Source organism: Taudactylus pleione, unplaced genomic scaffold, assembly GCF_031769625.1.
Source record: "Taudactylus pleione unplaced genomic scaffold, aTauple2 ptg003615l, whole genome shotgun sequence".
Classification (NCBI taxonomy): Eukaryota; Metazoa; Chordata; class Amphibia; order Anura; family Myobatrachidae; genus Taudactylus; species Taudactylus pleione.
This window is the reverse complement of record NW_028287951.1, coordinates 111,086-138,464: the sequence shown is the minus strand read 5'-3', so window position 1 is coordinate 138,464 and position 27,379 is coordinate 111,086. Positions and strand designations below refer to the sequence as shown.

The following is a 27,379-nucleotide window of genomic DNA, read 5'->3' as shown; positions in this document are numbered from 1 at the left end:
TTCTGGTTTTAAGAATTTTCTTCTTCAGTGTGCACTAATGAGAGTAAAGGTCTGTTCTTCTTCTCTTCTTAAAACTTAGTCCCCCATAGTAGATTCAATCACCAAATAAATGTCCTGATTGATTAATTTGCCTTAGCATTTCTTAGATTTGCCATATTGCTATATTTGAGAAAAAGTTTTCTATGTATGCCATATAGAGAAATGCTGCATCAGCCAAAGGATGACATTTTTGTTTATTCCTAACATGGATTTAAAAATTCTCTGTTTTGTATGTGTCTATGATGTTCTCTAGCAAGTTTCAAGGGCTGCTAACTGTAGCCAATGCATTCATCCCACACTTCATGCACTTTGCCGCTGGATAAAATACCTTCTTGGCATTTCTTGTAGGACAACAAGAAAAAGCACATGGCCCATATGGGGATCGAACACATGACCTTGGCATTATTAGCACTACACTCTAACCAACTGAGCTAACCGGCCAAACATAAAAGCATCATCAAACTCAAAAATGCCAAATGTACCTAAAACAGGAGAACATTCAGTATTTCAAAGATCAGCAATATTGAGTAGAGGAAGACTCTCTAATAATGGGTTCCATGGTGTAATGGTGAGCCCTTTGATCTTTGAATCCAGTAATCTGATTTCAAATCTTGGTGGGACCTAACTTTGTTCAATTTCCTTAAAGTTGAATTTTAGGATAGCTTATCTATATTTAAACTTTGTATAAATCCCATCATCTTCAGTGGTTTTTTTACTCCAAACTAATTTTGAAGCTGTTTCAAATCAGTTTTCAACTGGAGAGATGTTTGTCAAACATTTGGAAATAGGAAAAGTTGCAATAAGAATGCAGTGATCCATCACTTGTGCTATGGTTTTAAGATATTCTGGTTTTAAGAATTTTCTTCTTCAGTGTGCACTAATGAGAGTAAAGGTCTGTTCTTCTTCTCTTCTTAAAACTTAGTCCCCCATAGGAGATTCAATCACCAAATAAATGTCCTGATTGATTAATTTGCCTTAGCATTTCTTAGATTTGCCATATTGCTATATTTGAGAAAAAGTTTTCTATGTATGCCATATCGAGAAATGCTGCATCAACCAAAGGATGACATTTTTGTTTATTCCTAACATGGATTTAATAATTCTCTGTTTTGTATGTGTCTATGATGTTCTCTAGCAAGTTTCAAGGGCTGCTAACTGTAGCCAATGCATTCATCCCACACTTCATGCACTTTGCCGCTGGATAAAATCCCTTCTTGGCATTTCTTGTAGGACAACAAGAAAAAGCACATGGCCCGTATGGGGATCGAACACATGACCTTGGCGTTATTAGCACCATGCTCTAACCAACTGAGCTAACCGGCCAAACATAAAAGCATCAGCAAACACAAAAATGCCAAATGTACCTAAAACAGGAGAACATTCAGTATTTCAAAGATCAGCAATATTGAGTAGAGGAAGACTCTCTAATAATGGGTTCCATGGTGTAATGGTGAGCACTTTGGACTTTGAATCCAGTAATCTGATTTCAATTCTTGGTGGGACCTAACTTTGTTCAATTTCCTTAAAGTTGAATTTTAGGATAGCTTATCTATATTTAAACTTTGTATAAATCCCATCATCTTCAGTGGTTTCTTTACTCCAAACTAATTTTGAAACTGTTTCAAATCAGTTTTCAACTGGAGAGATGTTTGTCAAACATTTGGAAATAGGAATAGTTGCAATAAGAATGCTGTGATCCATCACTTGTGCTATGGTTTTAAGATATTCTGGTTTTAAGAATTTTCTTCTTCAGTGTGCACTAATGAGAGTAAAGGTCTGTTCTTCTTCTCTTCTTAAAACTTAGTCCCCCATAGTAGATTCAATCACCAAATAAATCTCCTGATTGATTAATTAGCCTTAGCATTTCTTAGATTTGCCATATTGCTATATTTGAGAAAAAGTTTTCTATGTATGCCATATAGAGAAATGCTGCATCAGCCAAAGGATGACATTTTTGTTTATTCCTAACAAGGATTTAAAAATTCTCTGTTTTGTATGTGTCTATGATGTTCTCTAGCAAGTTTCAAGGGCTGCTAACTGTAGCCAATGCATTCATCCCACACTTCATGCACTTTGCCGCTGGATAAAATCGCTTCTTGGCATTTCTTGTAGGACAACAAGAAAAAGCACATGGCCCGTATGGGGATCGAACACATGACCTTGGCATTATTAGCACCATGCTCTGACCAACTGAGCTAACCGGCCAAACATAAAAGCATCAGCATTCACAAAAATGCCAAATGTACCTAAAACAGGAGAACATTCAGTATTTCAAAGATCAGCAATATTGAGTAGAGGAAGACTCTCTAATAATGGGTTCCATGGTGTAATGGTGAGCACTTTGGACTTTGAATCCAGTAATCTGGATTTCAAATCTTGGTGGGACCTAACTTTGTTCAATTTCCTTAAAGTTGAATTTTAGGATAGCTTATCTATATTTAAACTTTGTATAAATCCCATCATCTTCAGTGGTTTCTTTACTCCAAACTAATTTTGAAACTGTTTCAAATCAGTTTTCAACTGGAGAGATGTTTGTCAAACATTTGGAAATAGGAATAGTTGCAATAAGAATGCTGTGATCCATCACTTGTGCTATGGTTTTAAGATATTCTGGTTTTAAGAATTTTCTTCTTCAGTGTGCACGAATGAGAGTAAAGGTCTGTTCTTCTTCTCTTCTTGAAACTTAGTCCCCCATAGTAGATTCCATCACCAAATAAATGTCCTGATTGATTAATTTGCCATAGCATTTCTTAGATTTGCCATATTGCTATATTTGAGAAAAAGTTTTCTATGTATGCCATATAGAGAAATGCTGCATCAGCCAAAGGATGACATTTTTGTTTATTCCTAACATGGATTTAAAAATTCTCTGTTATGTATGTGTCTATGATGTTCTCTAGCAAGTTTCAAGGGCTGCTAACTGTAGCCAATGCATTTATCCCACACTTCATGCACTTTGCCGCTGGATAAAATCAAATCAGTTTTCAACTGGAGAGATGTTTGTCAAACATTTGGAATTAGGAAAAGTTGCAATAAGAATGCAGTGATCCATCACTTGTGCTATGGTTTTAAGATATTCTGGTTTTAAGAATTTTCTTCTTCAGTGTGCACTAATGAGAGTAAAGGTCTGTTCTTCTTCTCTTCTTAAAACTTAGTCCCCCATAGTAGATTCAATCACCAAATAAATCTCCTGATTGATTAATTAGCCTTAGCATTTCTTAGATTTGCCATATTGCTATATTTGAGAAAAAGTTTTCTATGTATGCCATATAGAGAAATGCTGCATCAGCCAAAGGATGACATTTTTGTTTATTCCTAACAAGGATTTAAAAACTCTCTGTTTTGTATGTGTCTATGATGTTCTCTAGCAAGTTTCAAGGGCTGCTAACTGTAGCCAATGCATTCATCCCACACTTCATGCACTTTGCCGCTGGATAAAATCACTTCTTGGCATTTCTTGTAGGACAACAAGAAAAAGCACATGGCCCGTATGGGGATCGAACACATGACCTTGGCGTTATTAGCACCATGCTCTAACCAACTGAGCTAACCGGCCAAACATAAAAGCATCAGCAAACACAAAAATGCCAAATGTACCTAAAACAGGAGAACATTCAGTATTTCAAAGATCAGCAATATTGAGTAGAGGAAGACTCTCTAATAATGGGTTCCATGGTGTAATGGTGAGCACTTTGGACTTTGAATCCAGTAATCTGATTTCAATTCTTGGTGGGACCTAACTTTGTTCAATTTCCTTAAAGTTGAATTTTAGGATAGCTTATCTATATTTAAACTTTGTATAAATCCCATCATCTTCAGTGGTTTCTTTACTCCAAACTAATTTTGAAACTGTTTCAAATCAGTTTTCAACTGGAGAGATGTTTGTCAAACATTTGGAAATAGGAATAGTTGCAATAAGAATGCTGTGATCCATCACTTGTGCTATGGTTTTAAGATATTCTGGTTTTAAGAATTTTCCTCTTCAGTGTGCACTAATGAGAGTAAAGGTCTGTTCTTCTTCTCTTCTTAAAACTTAGTCCCCCATAGTAGATTCAATCACCAAATAAATGTCCTGATTGATTAATTTGCCATAGCATTTCTTAGATTTGCCATATTGCTATATTTGAGAAAAAGTTTTCTATGTATGCCATATAGAGAAATGCTGCATCAGCCAAAGGATGACATTTTTGTTTATTCCTAACATGGATTTAAAAATTCTCTGTTATGTATGTGTCTATGATGTTCTCTAGCAAGTTTCAAGGGCTGCTAACTGTAGCTTCATGCACTTCATGCACTTTGCCGCTGGATAAAATCCCTTCTTGGCATTTCTTGTAGGACAACAAGAAAAAGCACATGGCCCATATGGGGATCGAACACATGACCTTGGCATTATTAGCACAACGCTCTGACCAACTGAGCTAACCGGCCAAACATAAAAGCATTCACAAACACAAAAATGCCAAATGTACCTAAAACAGGAGAACATTCAGTATTTCAAAGATCAGCAATATTGAGTAGAGGAAGACTCTCTAATAATGGGTTCCATGGTGTAATGGTGAGCACTTTGGACTTTGAATCCAGTATTCTGATTTCAAATCTTAGTGAGACCTAACTTTGTTCAATTTCCTTAAAGTTGAATTTTAGGATAGCTTATCTATATTTAAACTTTGTATAAATCGTATCATCTTCAGTGGTTTTTTTACTCCAAACTAATTTTGAAGCTGTTTCAAATCAGTTTTCAACTGGAGAGATGTTTGTCAAACATTTGGAATTAGGAAAAGTTGCAATAAGAATGCAGTGATCCATCACTTGTGCTATGGTTTTAAGATATTCTGGTTTTAAGAATTTTCTTCTTCAGTGTGCACTAATGAGAGTAAAGGTCTGTTCTTCTTCTCGTCTTAAAACTTAGTTCCCCATAGTAGATTCAATCACCAAATAAATGTCCTGATTGATTAATTAGCCTTAGCATTTCTTAGATTTGCAATATTGCTATATTTGAGAAAAAGTTTTCTATGTATGCCATATAGAGAAATGCTGCATCAGCCAAAGGATGACATTTTTGTTTATTCCTAACATGGATTTAAAAATTCTCTGTTTTGTATGTGTCTATGATGTTCTCTTGCAAGTTTCAAGGGCTGCTAACTGTAGCCAATGCATTCATCCCACACTTCATGCACTTTGCCGCTGGATAAAATCCCTTCTTGGCATTTCTTGTAGGACAACAAGAAAAAGCACATGGCCCGTATGGGGATCGAACACATGACCTTGGTGTTATTAGCACCACGCTCTAACCAACTGAGCTAACCGGCCAAACATAAAAGCATCAGCAAACACAAAAATGCCAAATGTACCTAAAACAGGAGAACATTCAGTATTTCAAAGATCAGCAATATTGAGTAGAGGAAGACTCTCTAATAATGGGTTCCATGGTGTAATGGTGAGCACTTTGGACTTTGAATCCAGTAATCGGATTTCAAATCTTGGTGGGACCTAACTTTGTTCAATTTCCTTAAAGTTGAATTTTAGGATAGCTTATCTATATTTAAACTTTGTATAAATCCCATCATCTTCAGTGGTTTCATTACTCCAAACTAATTTTGAAGCTGTTTCAAATCAGTTTTCAACTGGAGAGATGTTTGTCAAACATTTGGAAATAGGAAAAGTTGCAATAAGAATGCAGTGATCGATCACTTGTGCTATGGTTTTAAAATATTCTGGTTTTAAGAATTTTCTTCTTCAGTGTGCACTAATGATAGTAAAGGTCTGTTCTTCTTCTCGTCTTAAAACTTAGTCCCCCATAGTAGATTCAATCACCAAATAAATGTCCTGATTGATTAATTTGCCATAGATTTTCTTAGATTTGCCATATTGCTATATTTGAGAAAAAGTTTTCTATGTATGCCATATAGAGAAATGCTGCATCAGCCAAAGGATGACATTTTTGTTTATTCCTAACATGGATTTAAAAATTCTCTGTTTTGTATGTGTCTATGATGTTCTCTAGCAAGTTTCAAGGGCTGCTAACTGTAGCCAATGCATTCATCCCACACTTCATGCACTTTGCCGCTGGATAAATTCCCTTCTTGGCATTTCTTGTAGGACAATAAGAAAAAGCACATGGCCCATATGGGGATCGAACACATGACCTTGGCGTTATTAGCACTACATTCTAACCAACTGAGCTAACCGGCCAAACATAAAAACATCATCAAACTCAAAAATGCCAAATGTACCTAAAACAGGAGAACATTCAGTATTTCAAAGATCAGCAATATTGAGTAGAGGAAGACTCTCTAATATTGGGTTCCATGGTGTAATGGTGAGCACTTTGGACTTTGAATTCAGTATTCTGATTTCAAATCTTGGTGAGACCTAACTTTGTTCAATTTCCTTAAAGTTGAATTTTAGGATAGCTTATCTATATTTAAACTTTGTATAAATCCCATCATCTTCAGTGGTTTTTTTACTCCAAACTAATTTTGAAGCTGTTTCAAATCAGTTTTCAACTGGAGAGATGTTTGTCAAACATTTGGAATTAGGAAAAGTTGCAATAAGAATGCAGTGATCCATCACTTGTGCTATGGTTTTAAGATATTCTGGTTTTAAGAATTTTCTTCTTCAGTGTGCACTAATGAGAGTAAAGGTCTGTTCTTCTTCTCTTCTTAAAACTTAGTCCCCCATAGTAGATTCAATCACCAAATAAATCTCCTGATTGATTAATTAGCCTTAGCATTTCTTAGATTTGCCATATTGCTATATTTGAGAAAAAGTTTTCTATGTATGCCATATAGAGAAATGCTGCATCAGCCAAAGGATGACATTTTTGTTTATTCCTAACATGGATTTAAAAATTCTCTGTTTTGTATGTGTCTATGATGTTCTCTAGCAAGTTTCAAGGGCTGCTAACTGTAGCCAATGCATTCATCCCACACTTCATGCACTTTGCCGCTGGATAAAATCCCTTCTTGGCATTTCTTGTAGGACAACAAGAAAAAGCACATGGCCCATATGGGGATCGAACACATGACCTTGGCGTTATTAGCACTACACTCTAACCAACTGAGCTAACCGGCCAAACATAAAAACATCATCAAACTCAAAAATGCCAAATGTACCTAAAACAGGAGAACATTCAGTATTTCAAAGATCAGCAATATTGAGTAGAGGAAGACTCTCTAATAATGGGTTCCATGGTGTAATGGTGAGCACTTTGGACTTTGAATCCAGTATTCTGATTTCAAATCTTGGTGAGACCTAACTTTGTTCAATTTCCTTAAAGTTGAATTTTAGGATAGCTTATCTATATTTAAACTTTGTATAAATCCCATCATCTTCAGTGGTTTTTTTACTCCAAACTAATTTTGAAGCTGTTTCAAATCAGTTTTCAACTGGAGAGATGTTTGTCAAACATTTGGAATTAGGAAAAGTTGCAATAAGAATGCAGTGATCCATCACTTGTGCTATGGTTTTAAGATATTCTGGTTTTAAGAATTTTCTTCTTCAGTGTGCACTAATGAGAGTAAAGGTCTGTTCTTCTTCTCTTCTTAAAACTTAGTCCCCCATAGTAGATTCAATCACCAAATAAATCTCCTGATTGATTAATTAGCCTTAGCATTTCTTAGATTTGCCATATTGCTATATTTGAGAAAAAGTTTTCTATGTATGCCATATAGAGAAATGCTGCATCAGCCAAAGGATGACATTTTTGTTTATTCCTAACATGGATTTAAAAATTCTCTGTTATGTATGTGTCTATGATGTTCTCTAGCAAGTTTCAAGGGCTGCTAACTGTAGCCAATGCATTCATCCCACACTTCATGCACTTTGCCGCTGGATAAAATCCCTTCTTGGCATTTCTTGTAGGACAACAAGAAAAAGCACATGGCCCATATGGGGATCGAACACATGACCTTGGCATTATTAGCACAATGCTCTAACCAACTGAGCTAACCGGCCAAACATAAAAGCATTCACAAACACAAAAATGCCAAATGTACCTAAAACAGGAGAACATTCAGTATTTCAAAGATCAGCAATATTGAGTAGAAGAAGACTCTCTAATAATGGGTTCCATGGTGTAATGGTGAGCACTTTGGACTTTGAATCCAGTAATCGGATTTCAAATCTTGGTGGGACCTAACTTTGTTCAATTTCCTTAAAGTTGAATTTTAGGATAGCTTATCTATATTTAAACTTTGTATAAATCCAATCATCTTCAGTGGTTTCTTTACTCCAAACTAATTTTGAAACTGTTTCAAATCAGTTTTCAACTGGAGAGATGTTTGTCAAACATTTGGAAATAGGAATAGTTGCAATAAGAATGCTGTGATCCATCACTTGTGCTATGGTTTTAAGATATTCTGGTTTTAAGAATTTTCTTCTTCAGTGTGCACTAATGAGAGTAAAGGTCTGTTCTTCTTCTCTTCTTGAAACTTAGTCCCCCATAGTAGATTCAATCACCAAATAAATGTCCTGATTGATTAATTTGCCATAGCATTTCTTAGATTTGCCATATTGCTATATTTGAGAAAAAGTTTTCTATGTATGCCATATAGAGAAATGCTGCATCAGCCAAAGGATGACATTTTTGTTTATTCCTAACATGGATTTAAAAATTCTCTGTTATGTATGTGTCTATGATGTTCTCTAGCAAGTTTCAAGGGCTGCTAACTGTAGCCAATGCATTTATCCCACACTTCATGCACTTTGCCGCTGGATAAAATCAAATCAGTTTTCAACTGGAGAGATGTTTGTCAAACATTTGGAATTAGGAAAAGTTGCAATAAGAATGCAGTGATCCATCACTTGTGCTATGGTTTTAAGATATTCTGGTTTTAAGAATTTTCTTCTTCAGTGTGCACTAATGAGAGTAAAGGTCTGTTCTTCTTCTCTTCTTGAAACTTAGTCCCCCATAGTAGATTCAATCACCAAATAAATGTCCTGATTGATTAATTAGCCTTAGCATTTCTTAGATTTGCCATATTGCTATATTTGAGAAAAAGTTTTCTATGTATGCCATATAGAGAAATGCTGCATCAGCCAAAGGATGACATTTTTGTTTATTCCCAACAAGGATTTAAAAATTCTCTGTTTTGTATGTGTCTATGATGTTCTCTAGCAAGTTTCAAGGGCTGCTAACTGTAGCCAATGCATTCATCCCACACTTCATGCACTTTGCCGCTGGATAAAATCCCTTCTTGGCATTTCTTGTAGGACAACAAGAAAAAGCACATGGCCCATATGGGGATCGAACACATGACCATGGCATTATTAGCAAAACGCTCTAACCAACTGAGCTAACCGGCCAAACATAAAAGCATCAGCATTCACAAAAATGCCAAATGTACCTAAAACAGGAGAACATTCAGTATTTCAAAGATCAGCAATATTGAGTAGAGGAAGACTCTCTAATAATGGGTTCCATGGTGTAATGGTGAGCACTTTGGACTTTGAATCCAGTAATCTGATTTCAATTCTTGGTGGGACCTAACTTTGTTCAATTTCCTTAAAGTTGAATTTTAGGATAGCTTATCTATATTTAAACTTTGTATAAATCCCATCATCTTCAGTGGTTTTTTTACTCCAAACTAATTTTGAAGCTGTTTCAAATCAGTTTTCAACTGGAGAGATGTTTGTCAAACATTTGGAATTAGGAAAAGTTGCAATAAGAATGCAGTGATCCATCACTTGTGCTATGGTTTTAAGATATTCTGGTTTTAAGAATTTTCTTCTTCAGTGTGCACTAATGAGAGTAAAGGTCTGTTCTTCTCTTCTTAAAACTTAGTCCCCCATAGTAGATTCAATCACCAAATAAATCTCCTGATTGATTAATTAGCCTTAGCATTTCTTAGATTTGCCATATTGCTATATTTGAGAAAAAGTTTTCTATGTATGCCATATAGAGAAATGCTGCATCAGCCAAAGGATGACATTTTTGTTTATTCCTAACAAGGATTTAAAAATTCTCTGTTTTGTATGTGTCTATGATGTTCTCTAGCAAGTTTCAAGGGCTGCTAACTGTAGCCAATGCATTCATCCCACACTTCATGCACTTTGCCGCTGGATAAAATCCCTTCTTGGCATTTCTTGTAGGACAACAAGAAAAAGCACATGGCCCATATGGGGATCGAACACATGACCTTGGCGTTATTAGCACTACACTCTAACCAACTGAGCTAACCGGCCAAACATAAAAGCATCAGCAAACACAAAAATGCCAAATGTACCTAAAACAGGAGAACATTCAGTATTTCAAAGATCAGCAATATTGAGTAGAGGAAGACTCTCTAATATTGGGTTCCATGGTGTAATGGTGAGCACTTTGGACTTTGAATTCAGTAATCTGATTTCAAATCTTGGTGGGACCTAACTTTGTTCAATTTCCTTAAAGTTGAATTTTAGGATAGCTTATCTATATTTAAACTTTGTATAAATCCCATCATCTTCAGTGGTTTTTTTACTCCAAACTAATTTTGAAGCTGTTTCAAATCAGTTTTCAACTGGAGAGATGTTTGTCAAACATTTGGAAATAGGAAAAGTTGCAATAAGAATGCAGTGATCCATCACTTGTGCTATGGTCTTAAGATATTCTGGTTTTAAGAATTTTCTTCTTCAGTGTGCACTAATGAGAGTAAAGGTCTGTTCTTCTTCTCGTCTTAAAACTTAGTCCCCCATAGTAGATTCAATCACCAAATAAATGTCCTGATTGATTAATTTGCCATAGATTTTCTTAGATTTGCCATATTGCTATATTTGAGAAAAAGTTTTCTATGTATGCCATATAGAGAAATGCTGCATCAGCCAAAGGATGACATTTTTGTTTATTCCTAACATGGATTTAAAAATTCTCTGTTTTGTATGTGTCTATGATGTTCTCTAGCAAGTTTCAAGGGCTGCTAACTGTAGCCAATGCATTCATCCCACACTTCATGCACTTTGCCGCTGGATAAAATCCCTTCTTGGCATTTCTTGTAGGACAACAAGAAAAAGCACATGGCCCATATGGGGATCGAACACATGACCTTGGCGTTATTAGCACTACACTCTAACCAACTGAGCTAACCGGCCAAACATAAAAACATCATCAAACTCAAAAATGCCAAATGTACCTAAAACAGGAGAACATTCAGTATTTCAAAGATCAGCAATATTGAGTAGAGGAAGACTCTCTAATAATGGGTTCCATGGTGTAATGGTGAGCACTTTGGACTTTGAATCCAGTATTCTGATTTCAAATCTTGGTGAGACCTAACTTTGTTCAATTTCCTTAAAGTTGAATTTTAGGATAGCTTATCTATATTTAAACTTTGTATAAATCCCATCATCTTCAGTGGTTTTTTTACTCCAAACTAATTTTGAAGCTGTTTCAAATCAGTTTTCAACTGGAGAGATGTTTGTCAAACATTTGGAATTAGGAAAAGTTGCAATAAGAATGCAGTGATCCATCACTTGTGCTATGGTTTTAAGATATTCTGGTTTTAAGAATTTTCTTCTTCAGTGTGCACTAATGAGAGTAAAGGTCTGTTCTTCTTCTCTTCTTAAAACTTAGTCCCCCATAGTAGATTCAATCACCAAATAAATCTCCTGATTGATTAATTAGCCTTAGCATTTCTTAGATTTGCCATATTGCTATATTTGAGAAAAAGTTTTCTATGTATGCCATATAGAGAAATGCTGCATCAGCCAAAGGATGACATTTTTGTTTATTCCTAACATGGATTTAAAAATTCTCTGTTATGTATGTGTCTATGATGTTCTCTAGCAAGTTTCAAGGGCTGCTAACTGTAGCCAATGCATTCATCCCACACTTCATGCACTTTGCCGCTGGATAAAATCCCTTCTTGGCATTTCTTGTAGGACAACAAGAAAAAGCACATGGCCCATATGGGGATCGAACACATGACCTTGGCATTATTAGCACAATGCTCTAACCAACTGAGCTAACCGGCCAAACATAAAAGCATTCACAAACACAAAAATGCCAAATGTACCTAAAACAGGAGAACATTCAGTATTTCAAAGATCAGCAATATTGAGTAGAAGAAGACTCTCTAATAATGGGTTCCATGGTGTAATGGTGAGCACTTTGGACTTTGAATCCAGTAATCGGATTTCAAATCTTGGTGGGACCTAACTTTGTTCAATTTCCTTAAAGTTGAATTTTAGGATAGCTTATCTATATTTAAACTTTGTATAAATCCAATCATCTTCAGTGGTTTCTTTACTCCAAACTAATTTTGAAACTGTTTCAAATCAGTTTTCAACTGGAGAGATGTTTGTCAAACATTTGGAAATAGGAATAGTTGCAATAAGAATGCTGTGATCCATCACTTGTGCTATGGTTTTAAGATATTCTGGTTTTAAGAATTTTCTTCTTCAGTGTGCACTAATGAGAGTAAAGGTCTGTTCTTCTTCTCTTCTTGAAACTTAGTCCCCCATAGTAGATTCAATCACCAAATAAATGTCCTGATTGATTAATTTGCCATAGCATTTCTTAGATTTGCCATATTGCTATATTTGAGAAAAAGTTTTCTATGTATGCCATATAGAGAAATGCTGCATCAGCCAAAGGATGACATTTTTGTTTATTCCTAACATGGATTTAAAAATTCTCTGTTATGTATGTGTCTATGATGTTCTCTAGCAAGTTTCAAGGGCTGCTAACTGTAGCCAATGCATTTATCCCACACTTCATGCACTTTGCCGCTGGATAAAATCAAATCAGTTTTCAACTGGAGAGATGTTTGTCAAACATTTGGAATTAGGAAAAGTTGCAATAAGAATGCAGTGATCCATCACTTGTGCTATGGTTTTAAGATATTCTGGTTTTAAGAATTTTCTTCTTCAGTGTGCACTAATGAGAGTAAAGGTCTGTTCTTCTTCTCTTCTTGAAACTTAGTCCCCCATAGTAGATTCAATCACCAAATAAATGTCCTGATTGATTAATTAGCCTTAGCATTTCTTAGATTTGCCATATTGCTATATTTGAGAAAAAGTTTTCTATGTATGCCATATAGAGAAATGCTGCATCAGCCAAAGGATGACATTTTTGTTTATTCCCAACAAGGATTTAAAAATTCTCTGTTTTGTATGTGTCTATGATGTTCTCTAGCAAGTTTCAAGGGCTGCTAACTGTAGCCAATGCATTCATCCCACACTTCATGCACTTTGCCGCTGGATAAAATCCCTTCTTGGCATTTCTTGTAGGACAACAAGAAAAAGCACATGGCCCATATGGGGATCGAACACATGACCATGGCATTATTAGCAAAACGCTCTAACCAACTGAGCTAACCGGCCAAACATAAAAGCATCAGCATTCACAAAAATGCCAAATGTACCTAAAACAGGAGAACATTCAGTATTTCAAAGATCAGCAATATTGAGTAGAGGAAGACTCTCTAATAATGGGTTCCATGGTGTAATGGTGAGCACTTTGGACTTTGAATCCAGTAATCTGATTTCAATTCTTGGTGGGACCTAACTTTGTTCAATTTCCTTAAAGTTGAATTTTAGGATAGCTTATCTATATTTAAACTTTGTATAAATCCCATCATCTTCAGTGGTTTCTTTACTCCAAACTAATTTTGAAGCTGTTTCAAATCAGTTTTCAACTGGAGAGATGTTTGTCAAACATTTGGAAATAGGAATAGTTGCAATAAGAATGCTGTGATCCATCACTTGTGCTATGGTTTTAAGATATTCTGGTTTTAAGAATTTTCTTCTTCAGTGTGCACTAATGAGAGTAAAGGTCTGTTCTTCTTCTCTTCTTAAAACTTAGTCCCCCATAGTAGATTCAATCACCAAATAAATGTCCTGATTGATTAATTTGCCATAGCATTTCTTAGATTTGCCATATTGCTATATTTGAGAAAAAGTTTTCTATGTATGCCATATAGAGAAATGCTGCATCAGCCAAAGGATGACATTTTTGTTTATTCCTAACATGGATTTAAAAATTCTCTGTTATTTATGTGTCTATGATGTTCTCTAGCAAGTTTCAAGGGCTGCTAACTGTAGCCAATGCATTCATCCCACACTTCATGCACTTTGCCGCTGGATAAAATCCCTTCTTGGCATTTCTTGTAGGACAACAAGAAAAAGCACATGGCCCATATGGGGATCGAACACATGACCTTGGCGTTATTAGCACCACGCTCTAACCAACTGAGCTAACCGGCCAAACATAAAAGCATCAGCAAACACAAAAATGCCAAATGTACCTAAAACAGGAGAACATTCAGTATTTCAAAGATCAGCAATATTGAGTAGAGGAAGACTCTCTAATAATGGGTTCCATGGTGTAATGGTGAGCACTTTGGACTTTGAATCCAGTAATCGGATTTCAAATCTTTGTGGGACCTAACTTTGTTCAATTTCCTTAAAGTTGAATTTTAGGATAGCTTATCTATATTTAAACTTTGTATAAATCCCATCATCTTCAGTGGTTTCTTTACTCCAAACTAATTTTGAAGCTGTTTCAAATCAGTTTTCAACTGGAGAGATGTTTGTCAAACATTTGGAAATAGGAAAAGTTGCAATAAGAATGCAGTGATCGATCACTTGTGCTATGGTTTTAAAATATTCTGGTTTTAAGAATTTTCTTCTTCAGTGTGCACTAATGAGAGTAAAGGTCTGTTCTTCTTCTCGTCTTAAAACTTAGTCCCCCATAGTAGATTCAATCACCAAATAAATGTCCTGATTGATTAATTTGCCATAGATTTTCTTAGATTTGCCATATTGCTATATTTGAGAAAAAGTTTTCTATGTATGCCATATAGAGAAATGCTGCATCAGCCAAAGGATGACATTTTTGTTTATTCCTAACATGGATTTAAAAATTCTCTGTTTTGTATGTGTCTATGATGTTCTCTAGCAAGTTTCAAGGGCTGCTAACTGTAGCCAATGCATTCATCCCACACTTCATGCACTTTGCCGCTGGATAAAATCCCTTCTTGGCATTTCTTGTAGGACAATAAGAAAAAGCACATGGCCCATATGGGGATCGAACACATGACCTTGGCGTTATTAGCACTACATTCTAACCAACTGAGCTAACCGGCCAAACATAAAAACATCATCAAACTCAAAAATGCCAAATGTACCTAAAACAGGAGAACATTCAGTATTTCAAAGATCAGCAATATTGAGTAGAGGAAGACTCTCTAATAATGGGTTCCATGGTGTAATGGTGAGCACTTTGGACTTTGAATCCAGTATTCTGATTTCAAATCTTGGTGAGACCTAACTTTGTTCAATTTCCTTAAAGTTGAATTTTAGGATAGCTTATCTATATTTAAACTTTGTATAAATCCCATCATCTTCAGTGGTTTTTTTACTCCAAACTAATTTTGAAGCTGTTTCAAATCAGTTTTCAACTGGAGAGATGTTTGTCAAACATTTGGAATTAGGAAAAGTTGCAATAAGAATGCAGTGATCCATCACTTGTGCTATGGTTTTAAGATATTCTGGTTTTAAGAATTTTCTTCTTCAGTGTGCACTAATGAGAGTAAAGGTCTGTTCTTCTCTTCTTAAAACTTAGTCCCCCATAGTAGATTCAATCACCAAATAAATCTCCTGATTGATTAATTAGCCTTAGCATTTCTTAGATTTGCCATATTGCTATATTTGAGAAAAAGTTTTCTATGTATGCCATATAGAGAAATGCTGCATCAGCCAAAGGATGACATTTTTGTTTATTCCTAACAAGGATTTAAAAATTCTCTGTTTTGTATGTGTCTATGATGTTCTCTAGCAAGTTTCAAGGGCTGCTAACTGTAGCCAATGCATTCATCCCACACTTCATGCACTTTGCCGCTGGATAAAATCCCTTCTTGGCATTTCTTGTAGGACAACAAGAAAAAGCACATGGCCCATATGGGGATCGAACACATGACCTTGGCGTTATTAGCACTACACTCTAACCAACTGAGCTAACCGGCCAAACATAAAAGCATCAGCAAACACAAAAATGCCAAATGTACCTAAAACAGGAGAACATTCAGTATTTCAAAGATCAGCAATATTGAGTAGAGGAAGACTCTCTAATATTGGGTTCCATGGTGTAATGGTGAGCACTTTGGACTTTGAATTCAGTAATCTGATTTCAAATCTTGGTGGGACCTAACTTTGTTCAATTTCCTTAAAGTTGAATTTTAGGATAGCTTATCTATATTTAAACTTTGTATAAATCCCATCATCTTCAGTGGTTTTTTTACTCCAAACTAATTTTGAAGCTGTTTCAAATCAGTTTTCAACTGGAGAGATGTTTGTCAAACATTTGGAAATAGGAAAAGTTGCAATAAGAATGCAGTGATCCATCACTTGTGCTATGGTCTTAAGATATTCTGGTTTTAAGAATTTTCTTCTTCAGTGTGCACTAATGAGAGTAAAGGTCTGTTCTTCTTCTCGTCTTAAAACTTAGTCCCCCATAGTAGATTCAATCACCAAATAAATGTCCTGATTGATTAATTTGCCATAGATTTTCTTAGATTTGCCATATTGCTATATTTGAGAAAAAGTTTTCTATGTATGCCATATAGAGAAATGCTGCATCAGCCAAAGGATGACATTTTTGTTTATTCCTAACATGGATTTAAAAATTCTCTGTTTTGTATGTATCTATGATGTTCTCTAGCAAGTTTCAAGGGCTGCTAACTGTAGCCAATGCATTCATCCCACACTTCATGCACTTTGCCGCTGGATAAAATCCCTTCTTGGCATTTCTTGTAGGACAACAAGAAAAAGCACATGGCCCATATGGGGATCGAACACATGACCTTGGCGTTATTAGCACTACACTCTAACCAACTGAGCTAACCGGCCAAACATAAAAACATCATCAAACTCAAAAATGCCAAATGTACCTAAAACAGGAGAACATTCAGTATTTCAAAGATCAGCAATATTGAGTAGAGGAAGACTCTCTAATAATGGGTTCCATGGTGTAATGGTGAGCACTTTGGACTTTGAATCCAGTATTCTGATTTCAAATCTTGGTGAGACCTAACTTTGTTCAATTTCCTTAAAGTTGAATTTTAGGATAGCTTATCTATATTTAAACTTTGTATAAATCCCATCATCTTCAGTGGTTTTTTTACTCCAAACTAATTTTGAAGCTGTTTCAAATCAGTTTTCAACTGGAGAGATGTTTGTCAAACATTTGGAATTAGGAAAAGTTGCAATAAGAATGCAGTGATCCATCACTTGTGCTATGGTTTTAAGATATTCTGGTTTTAAGAATTTTCTTCTTCAGTGTGCACTAATGAGAGTAAAGGTCTGTTCTTCTTCTCTTCTTAAAACTTAGTCCCCCATAGTAGATTCAATCACCAAATAAATCTCCTGATTGATTAATTAGCCTTAGCATTTCTTAGATTTGCCATATTGCTATATTTGAGAAAAAGTTTTCTATGTATGCCATATAGAGAAATGCTGCATCAGCCAAAGGATGACATTTTTGTTTATTCCTAACATGGATTTAAAAATTCTCTGTTATGTATGTGTCTATGATGTTCTCTAGCAAGTTTCAAGGGCTGCTAACTGTAGCCAATGCATTCATCCCACACTTCATGCACTTTGCCGCTGGATAAAATCCCTTCTTGGCATTTCTTGTAGGACAACAAGAAAAAGCACATGGCCCATATGGGGATCGAACACATGACCTTGGCATTATTAGCACAATGCTCTAACCAACTGAGCTAACCGGCCAAACATAAAAGCATTCACAAACACAAAAATGCCAAATATACCTAAAACAGGAGAACATTCAGTATTTCAAAGATCAGCAATATTGAGTAGAAGAAGACTCTCTAATAATGGGTTCCATGGTGTAATGGTGAGCACTTTGGACTTTGAATCCAGTAATCGGATTTCAAATCTTGGTGGGACCTAACTTTGTTCAATTTCCTTAAAGTTGAATTTTAGGATAGCTTATCTATATTTAAACTTTGTATAAATCCAATCATCTTCAGTGGTTTCTTTACTCCAAACTAATTTTGAAACTGTTTCAAATCAGTTTTCAACTGGAGAGATGTTTGTCAAACATTTGGAAATAGGAATAGTTGCAATAAGAATGCTGTGATCCATCACTTGTGCTATGGTTTTAAGATATTCTGGTTTTAAGAATTTTCTTCTTCAGTGTGCACTAATGAGAGTAAAGGTCTGTTCTTCTTCTCTTCTTGAAACTTAGTCCCCCATAGTAGATTCAATCACCAAATAAATGTCCTGATTGATTAATTTGCCATAGCATTTCTTAGATTTGCCATATTGCTATATTTGAGAAAAAGTTTTCTATGTATGCCATATAGAGAAATGCTGCATCAGCCAAAGGATGACATTTTTGTTTATTCCTAACATGGATTTAAAAATTCTCTGTTATGTATGTGTCTATGATGTTCTCTAGCAAGTTTCAAGGGCTGCTAACTGTAGCCAATGCATTTATCCCACACTTCATGCACTTTGCCGCTGGATAAAATCAAATCAGTTTTCAACTGGAGAGATGTTTGTCAAACATTTGGAATTAGGAAAAGTTGCAATAAGAATGCAGTGATCCATCACTTGTGCTATGGTTTTAAGATATTCTGGTTTTAAGAATTTTCTTCTTCAGTGTGCACTAATGAGAGTAAAGGTCTGTTCTTCTTCTCTTCTTGAAACTTAGTCCCCCATAGTAGATTCAATCACCAAATAAATGTCCTGATTGATTAATTAGCCTTAGCATTTCTTAGATTTGCCATATTGCTATATTTGAGAAAAAGTTTTCTATGTATGCCATATAGAGAAATGCTGCATCAGCCAAAGGATGACATTTTTGTTTATTCCTAACAAGGATTTAAAAATTCTCTGTTTTGTATGTGTCTATGATGTTCTCTAGCAAGTTTCAAGGGCTGCTAACTGTAGCCAATGCATTCATCCCACACTTCATGCACTTTGCCGCTGGATAAAATCCCTTCTTGGCATTTCTTGTAGGACAACAAGAAAAAGCACATGGCCCATATGGGGATCGAACACATGACCATGGCATTATTAGCAAAACGCTCTAACCAACTGAGCTAACCGGCCAAACATAAAAGCATCAGCATTCACAAAAATGCCAAATGTACCTAAAACAGGAGAACATTCAGTATTTCAAAGATCAGCAATATTGAGTAGAGGAAGACTCTCTAATAATGGGTTCCATGGTGTAATGGTGAGCACTTTGGACTTTGAATCCAGTAATCTGATTTCAATTCTTGGTGGGACCTAACTTTGTTCAATTTCCTTAAAGTTGAATTTTAGGATAGCTTATCTATATTTAAACTTTGTATAAATCCCATCATCTTCAGTGGTTTCTTTACTCCAAACTAATTTTGAAGCTGTTTCAAATCAGTTTTCAACTGGAGAGATGTTTGTCAAACATTTGGAAATAGGAATAGTTGCAATAAGAATGCTGTGATCCATCACTTGTGCTATGGTTTTAAGATATTCTGGTTTTAAGAATTTTCTTCTTCAGTGTGCACTAATGAGAGTAAAGGTCTGTTCTTCTTCTCTTCTTAAAACTTAGTCCCCCATAGTAGATTCAATCACCAAATAAATGTCCTGATTGATTAATTTGCCATAGCATTTCTTAGATTTGCCATATTGCTATATTTGAGAAAAAGTTTTCTATGTATGCCATATAGAGAAATGCTGCATCAGCCAAAGGATGACATTTTTGTTTATTCCTAACATGGATTTAAAAATTCTCTGTTATTTATGTGTCTATGATGTTCTCTAGCAAGTTTCAAGGGCTGCTAACTGTAGCCAATGCATTCATCCCACACTTCATGCACTTTGCCGCTGGATAAAATCCCTTCTTGGCATTTCTTGTAGGACAACAAGAAAAAGCACATGGCCCATATGGGGATCGAACACATGACCTTGGCGTTATTAGCACCACGCTCTAACCAACTGAGCTAACCGGCCAAACATAAAAGCATCAGCAAACAGAAAAATGCCAAATGTACCTAAAACAGGAGAACATTCAGTATTTCAAAGATCAGCAATATTGAGTAGAGGAAGACTCTCTAATAATGGGTTCCATGGTGTAATGGTGAGCACTTTGGACTTTGAATCCAGTAATCAGATTTCAAATCTTTGTGGGACCTAACTTTGTTCAATTTCCTTAAAGTTGAATTTTAGGATAGCTTATCTATATTTAAACTTTGTATAAATCCCATCATCTTCAGTGGTTTCTTTACTCCAAACTAATTTTGAAGCTGTTTCAAATCAGTTTTCAACTGGAGAGATGTTTGTCAAACATTTGGAAATAGGAAAAGTTGCAATAAGAATGCAGTGATCGATCACTTGTGCTATGGTTTTAAAATATTCTGGTTTTAAGAATTTTCTTCTTCAGTGTGCACTAATGAGAGTAAAGGTCTGTTCTTCTTCTCGTCTTAAAACTTAGTCCCCCATAGTAGATTCAATCACCAAATAAATGTCCTGATTGATTAATTTGCCATAGATTTTCTTAGATTTGCCATATTGCTATATTTGAGAAAAAGTTTTCTATGTATGCCATATAGAGAAATGCTGCATCAGCCAAAGGATGACATTTTTGTTTATTCCTAACATGGATTTAAAAATTCTCTGTTTTGTATGTGTCTATGATGTTCTCTAGCAAGTTTCAAGGGCTGCTAACTGTAGCCAATGCATTCATCCCACACTTCATGCACTTTGCCGCTGGATAAAATCCCTTCTTGGCATTTCTTGTAGGACAATAAGAAAAAGCACATGGCCCATATGGGGATCGAACACATGACCTTGGCGTTATTAGCACTACATTCTAACCAACTGAGCTAACCGGCCAAACATAAAAACATCATCAAACTCAAAAATGCCAAATGTACCTAAAACAGGAGAACATTCAGTATTTCAAAGATCAGCAATATTGAGTAGAGGAAGACTCTCTAATAATGGGTTCCATGGTGTAATGGTGAGCACTTTGGACTTTGAATCCAGTATTCTGATTTCAAATCTTGGTGAGACCTAACTTTGTTCAATTTCCTTAAAGTTGAATTTTAGGATAGCTTATCTATATTTAAACTTTGTATAAATCCCATCATCTTCAGTGGTTTTTTTACTCCAAACTAATTTTGAAGCTGTTTCAAATCAGTTTTCAACTGGAGAGATGTTTGTCAAACATTTGGAATTAGGAAAAGTTGCAATAAGAATGCAGTGATCCATCACTTGTGCTATGGTTTTAAGATATTCTGGTTTTAAGAATTTTCTTCTTCAGTGTGCACTAATGAGAGTAAAGGTCTGTTCTTCTCTTCTTAAAACTTAGTCCCCCATAGTAGATTCAATCACCAAATAAATCTCCTGATTGATTAATTAGCCTTAGCATTTCTTAGATTTGCCATATTGCTATATTTGAGAAAAAGTTTTCTATGTATGCCATATAGAGAAATGCTGCATCAGCCAAAGGATGACATTTTTGTTTATTCCTAACAAGGATTTAAAAATTCTCTGTTTTGTATGTGTCTATGATGTTCTCTAGCAAGTTTCAAGGGCTGCTAACTGTAGCCAATGCATTCATCCCACACTTCATGCACTTTGCCGCTGGATAAAATCCCTTCTTGGCATTTCTTGTAGGACAACAAGAAAAAGCACATGGCCCATATGGGGATCGAACACATGACCTTGGCGTTATTAGCACTACACTCTAACCAACTGAGCTAACCGGCCAAACATAAAAGCATCAGCAAACACAAAAATGCCAAATGTACCTAAAACAGGAGAACATTCAGTATTTCAAAGATCAGCAATATTGAGTAGAGGAAGACTCTCTAATATTGGGTTCCATGGTGTAATGGTGAGCACTTTGGACTTTGAATTCAGTAATCTGATTTCAAATCTTGGTGGGACCTAACTTTGTTCAATTTCCTTAAAGTTGAATTTTAGGATAGCTTATCTATATTTAAACTTTGTATAAATCCCATCATCTTCAGTGGTTTTTTTACTCCAAACTAATTTTGAAGCTGTTTCAAATCAGTTTTCAACTGGAGAGATGTTTGTCAAACATTTGGAAATAGGAAAAGTTGCAATAAGAATGCAGTGATCCATCACTTGTGCTATGGTTTTAAGATATTCTGGTTTTAAGAATTTTCTTCTTCAGTGTGCACTAATGAGAGTAAAGGTCTGTTCTTCTTCTCTTCTTAAAACTTAGTCCCCCATAGTAGATTCAATCACCAAATAAATGTCCTGATTGATTAATTTGCCATAGATTTTCTTAGATTTGCCATATTGCTATATTTGAGAAAAAGTTTTCTATGTATGCCATATAGAGAAATGCTGCATCAGCCAAAGGATGACATTTTTGTTTATTCCTAACATGGATTTAAAAATTCTCTGTTTTGTATGTGTCTATGATGTTCTCTAGCAAGTTTCAAAGGCTGCTAACTGTAGCCAATGCATTCATCCCACACTTCATGCACTTTGCCGCTGGATAAAATCCCTTCTTGGCATTTCTTGTAGGACAACAAGAAAAAGCACATGGCCCATATGGGGATCAAACACATGACCTTGGCGTTATTAGCACTACACTCTAACCAACTGAGCTAACCGGCCAAACATAAAAACATCATCAAACTCAAAAATGCCAAATGTACCTAAAACAGGAGAACATTCAGTATTTCAAAGATCAGCAATATTGAGTAGAGGAAGACTCTCTAATAATGGGTTCCATGGTGTAATGGTGAGCACTTTGGACTTTGAATCCAGTATTCTGATTTCAAATCTTGGTGAGACCTAACTTTGTTCAATTTCCTTAAAGTTGAATTTTAGGATAGCTTATCTATATTTAAACTTTGTATAAATCCCATCATCTTCAGTGGTTTTTTTACTCCAAACTAATTTTGAAGCTGTTTCAAATCAGTTTTCAACTGGAGAGATGTTTGTCAAACATTTGGAATTAGGAAAAGTTGCAATAAGAATGCAGTGATCCATCACTTGTGCTATGGTTTTAAGATATTCTGGTTTTAAGAATTTTCTTCTTCAGTGTGCACTAATGAGAGTAAAGGTCTGTTCTTCTTCTCTTCTTAAAACTTAGTCCCCCATAGTAGATTCAATCACCAAATAAATCTCCTGATTGATTAATTAGCCTTAGCATTTCTTAGATTTGCCATATTGCTATATTTGAGAAAAAGTTTTCTATGTATGCCATATAGAGAAATGCTGCATCAGCCAAAGGATGACATTTTTGTTTATTCCTAATAAGGATTTAAAAATTCTCTGTTTTGTATGTGTCTATGATGTTCTCTAGCAAGTTTCAAGGGCTGCTAACTGTAGCCAATGCATTCATCCCACACTTCATGCACTTTGCCGCTGGATAAAATCCCTTCTTGGCATTTCTTGTAGGACAACAAGAAAAAGCACATGGCCCATATGGGGATCGAACACATGACCTTGACGTTATTAGCGCTACACTCTAACCAACTGAGCTAACCGGCCAAACATAAAAACATCATCAAACTCAAAAATGCCAAATGTACCTAAAACAGGAGAACATTCAGTATTTCAAAGATCAGCAATATTGAGTAGAGGAAGACTCTCTAATAATGGGTTCCATGGTGTAATGGTGAGCACTTTGGACTTTGAATCCAGTATTCTGATTTCAAATCTTGGTGAGACCTAACTTTGTTCAATTTCCTTAAAGTTGAATTTTAGGATAGCTTATCTATATTTAAACTTTGTATAAATCCCATCATCTTCAGTGGTTTTTTTACTCCAAACTAATTTTGAAGCTGTTTCAAATCAGTTTTCAACTGGAGAGATGTTTGTCAAACATTTGGAATTAGGAAAAGTTGCAATAAGAATGCAGTGATCCATCACTTGTGCTATGGTTTTAAGATATTCTGGTTTTAAGAATTTTCTTCTTCAGTGTGCACTAATGAGAGTAAAGGTCTGTTCTTCTTCTCTTCTTAAAACTTAGTCCCCCATAGTAGATTCAATCACCAAATAAATCTCCTGATTGATTAATTAGCCTTAGCATTTCTTAGATTTGCCATATTGCTATATTTGAGAAAAAGTTTTCTATGTATGCCATATAGAGAAATGCTGCATCAGCCAAAGGATGACATTTTTGTTTATTCCTAACAAGGATTTAAAAATTCTCTGTTTTGTATGTGTCTATGATGTTCTCTAGCAAATTTCAAGGGCTGCTAACTGTAGCCAATGCATTCATCCCACACTTCATGCACTTTGCCGCTGGATAAAATCCCTTCTTGGCATTTCTTGTAGGACAACAAGAAAAAGCACATGGCCCATATGGGGATCGAACACATGACCTTGGCGTTATTAGCACTACACTCTAACCAACTGAGCTAACCGGCCAAACATAAAAACATCATCAAACTCAAAAATGCCAAATGTACCTAAAACAGGAGAACATTCAGTATTTCAAAGATCAGCAATATTGAGTAGAGGAAGACTCTCTAATAATGGGTTCCATGGTGTAATGGTGAGCACTTTGGACTTTGAATCCAGTATTCTGATTTCAAATCTTGGTGAGACCTAACTTTGTTCAATTTCCTTAAAGTTGAATTTTAGGATAGCTTATCTATATTTAAACTTTGTATAAATCCCATCATCTTCAGTGGTTTTTTTACTCCAAACTAATTTTGAAGCTGTTTCAAATCAGTTTTCAACTGGAGAGATGTTTGTCAAACATTTGGAATTAGGAAAAGTTGCAATAAGAATGCAGTGATCCATCACTTGTGCTATGGTTTTAAGATATTCTGGTTTTAAGAATTTTCTTCTTCAGTGTGCACTAATGAGAGTAAAGGTCTGTTCTTCTTCTCTTCTTAAAACTTAGTCCCCCATAGTAGATTCAATCACCAAATAAATCTCCTGATTGATTAATTAGCCTTAGCATTTCTTAGATTTGCCATATTGCTATATTTGAGAAAAAGTTTTCTATGTATGCCATATAGAGAAATGCTGCATCAGCCAAAGGATGACATTTTTGTTTATTCCTAACAAGGATTTAAAAATTCTCTGTTTTGTATGTGTCTATGATGTTCTCTAGCAAGTTTCAAGGGCTGCTAACTGTAGCCAATGCATTCATCCCACACTTCATGCACTTTGCCGCTGGATAAAATCCCTTCTTGGCATTTCTTGTAGGACAACAAGAAAAAGCACATGGCCCGTATGGGGATCGAACACATGACCTTGACGTTATTAGCGCTACACTCTAACCAACTGAGCTAACCGGCCAAACATAAAAACATCATCAAACTCAAAAATGCCAAATGTACCTAAAACAGGAGAACATTCAGTATTTCAAAGATCAGCAATATTGAGTAGAGGAAGACTCTCTAATAATGGGTTCCATGGTGTAATGGTGAGCACTTTGGACTTTGAATCCAGTATTCTGATTTCAAATCTTGGTGAGACCTAACTTTGTTCAATTTCCTTAAAGTTGAATTTTAGGATAGCTTATCTATATTTAAACTTTGTATAAATCCCATCATCTTCAGTGGTTTTTTTACTCCAAACTAATTTTGAAGCTGTTTCAAATCAGTTTTCAACTGGAGAGATGTTTGTCAAACATTTGGAATTAGGAAAAGTTGCAATAAGAATGCAGTGATCCATCACTTGTGCTATGGTTTTAAGATATTCTGGTTTTAAGAATTTTCTTCTTCAGTGTGCACTAATGAGAGTAAAGGTCTGTTCTTCTTCTCTTCTTAAAACTTAGTCCCCCATAGTAGATTCAATCACCAAATAAATCTCCTGATTGATTAATTAGCCTTTGCATTTCTTAGATTTGCCATATTGCTATATTTGAGAAAAAGTTTTCTATGTATGCCATATAGAGAAATGCTGCATCAGCCAAAGGATGACATTTTTGTTTATTCCTAACAAGGATTTAAAAATTCTCTGTTTTGTATGTGTCTATGATGTTCTCTAGCAAGTTTCAAGGGCTGCTAACTGTAGCCAATGCATTCATCCCACACTTCATGCACTTTGCCGCTGGATAAAATCCCTTCTTGGCATTTCTTGTAGGACAACAAGAAAAAGCACATGGCCCGTATGGGGATCGAACACATGACCTTGGTGTTATTAGCACAACACTCTAACCAACTGAGCTAACCGGCCAAACATAAAAGCATCAGCAAACACAAAAATGCCAAATGTACCTAAAACAGGAGAACATTCAGTATTTCAAAGATCAGCAATATTGAGTAGAGGAAGACTCTCTAATAATGGGTTCCATGGTGTAATGGTGAGCACTTTGGACTTTGAATCCAGTAATCTGATTTCAATTCTTGGTGGGACCTAACTTTGTTCAATTTCCTTAAAGTTGAATTTTAGGATAGCTTATCTATATTTAAACTTTGTATAAATCCCATCATCTTCAGTGGTTTCTTTACTCCAAACTAATTTTGAAACTGTTTCAAATCAGTTTTCAACTGGAGAGATGTTTGTCAAACATTTGGAAATAGGAATAGTTGCAATAAGAATGCTGTGATCCATCACTTGTGCTATGGTTTTAAGATATTCTGGTTTTAAGAATTTTCTTCTTCAGTGTGCACTAATGAGAGTAAAGGTCTGTTCTTCTTCTCTTCTTAAAACTTAGTCCCCCATAGTAGATTCAATCACCAAATAAATGTCCTGATTGATTAATTTGCCACAGCATTTCTTAGATTTGCCATATTGCTATATTTGAGAAAAAGTTTTCTATGTATGCCATATAGAGAAATGCTGCATCAGCCAAAGGATGACATTTTTGTTTATTCCTAACATGGATTTAAAAATTCTCTGTTTTGTATGTGTCTATGATGTTCTCTAGCAAGTTTCAAGGGCTGCTAACTGTAGCCAATGCATTCATCCCACACTTCATGCACTTTGCCGCTGGATAAAATCCCTTCTTGGCATTTCTTGCCAACAAGAAAAAGCACATGGCCCATATGGGGATCAAACCCATGACCTTGGCGTTATTAGCACCACGCTCTAACCAACTGAGCAAACCGGCCAAACATAAAAGCATCAGCAAACACAAAAATGCCAAATGTACCTTAAACAGGAGAACATTCAGTATTTCAAAGATCAGCAATATTGAGTAGAGGAAGACTCTCTAATAATGGGTTCCATGGTGTAATGGTGAGCACTTTGGACTTTGAATCCAGTAATCTGATTTCAAATCTTGGTGGGACCTAACTTTGTTCAATTTCCTTAAAGTTGAATTTTAGGATAGCTTATCTATATTTAAACTTTGTATAAATCCCATCATCTTCAGTGGTTTTTTTACTCCAAACTAATTTTGAAGCTGTTTCAAATCAGTTTTCAACTGGAGAGATGTTTGTCAAACATTTGGAAATAGGAAAAG

The 27,379-nt window shown here is 35.5% G+C and overlaps 4 non-coding genes across 4 annotated transcripts; all 4 read right to left on the bottom strand.

Moving 5' to 3' along the window:
- Positions 1-1,288: 1,288 nt before the first annotated feature.
- On the bottom strand, positions 1,289-1,362 carry TRNAI-AAU (transfer RNA isoleucine (anticodon AAU)). Its single transcript has one exon. It is a non-coding gene; the product is annotated as a tRNA-Ile (tRNA).
- A 2,159-nt stretch (positions 1,363-3,521) lies between these two features.
- On the bottom strand, positions 3,522-3,595 carry TRNAI-AAU (transfer RNA isoleucine (anticodon AAU)). Its single transcript has one exon. It is a non-coding gene; the product is annotated as a tRNA-Ile (tRNA).
- A 10,551-nt stretch (positions 3,596-14,146) lies between these two features.
- TRNAI-AAU (transfer RNA isoleucine (anticodon AAU)) lies at positions 14,147-14,220 on the bottom strand. The gene has a single exon. It is a non-coding gene; the product is annotated as a tRNA-Ile (tRNA).
- Positions 14,221-19,903: 5,683 nt separating this feature from the next.
- TRNAI-AAU (transfer RNA isoleucine (anticodon AAU)) lies at positions 19,904-19,977 on the bottom strand. The gene has a single exon. It is a non-coding gene; the product is annotated as a tRNA-Ile (tRNA).
- Between the last annotated feature and the right edge of the window lie 7,402 nt (positions 19,978-27,379).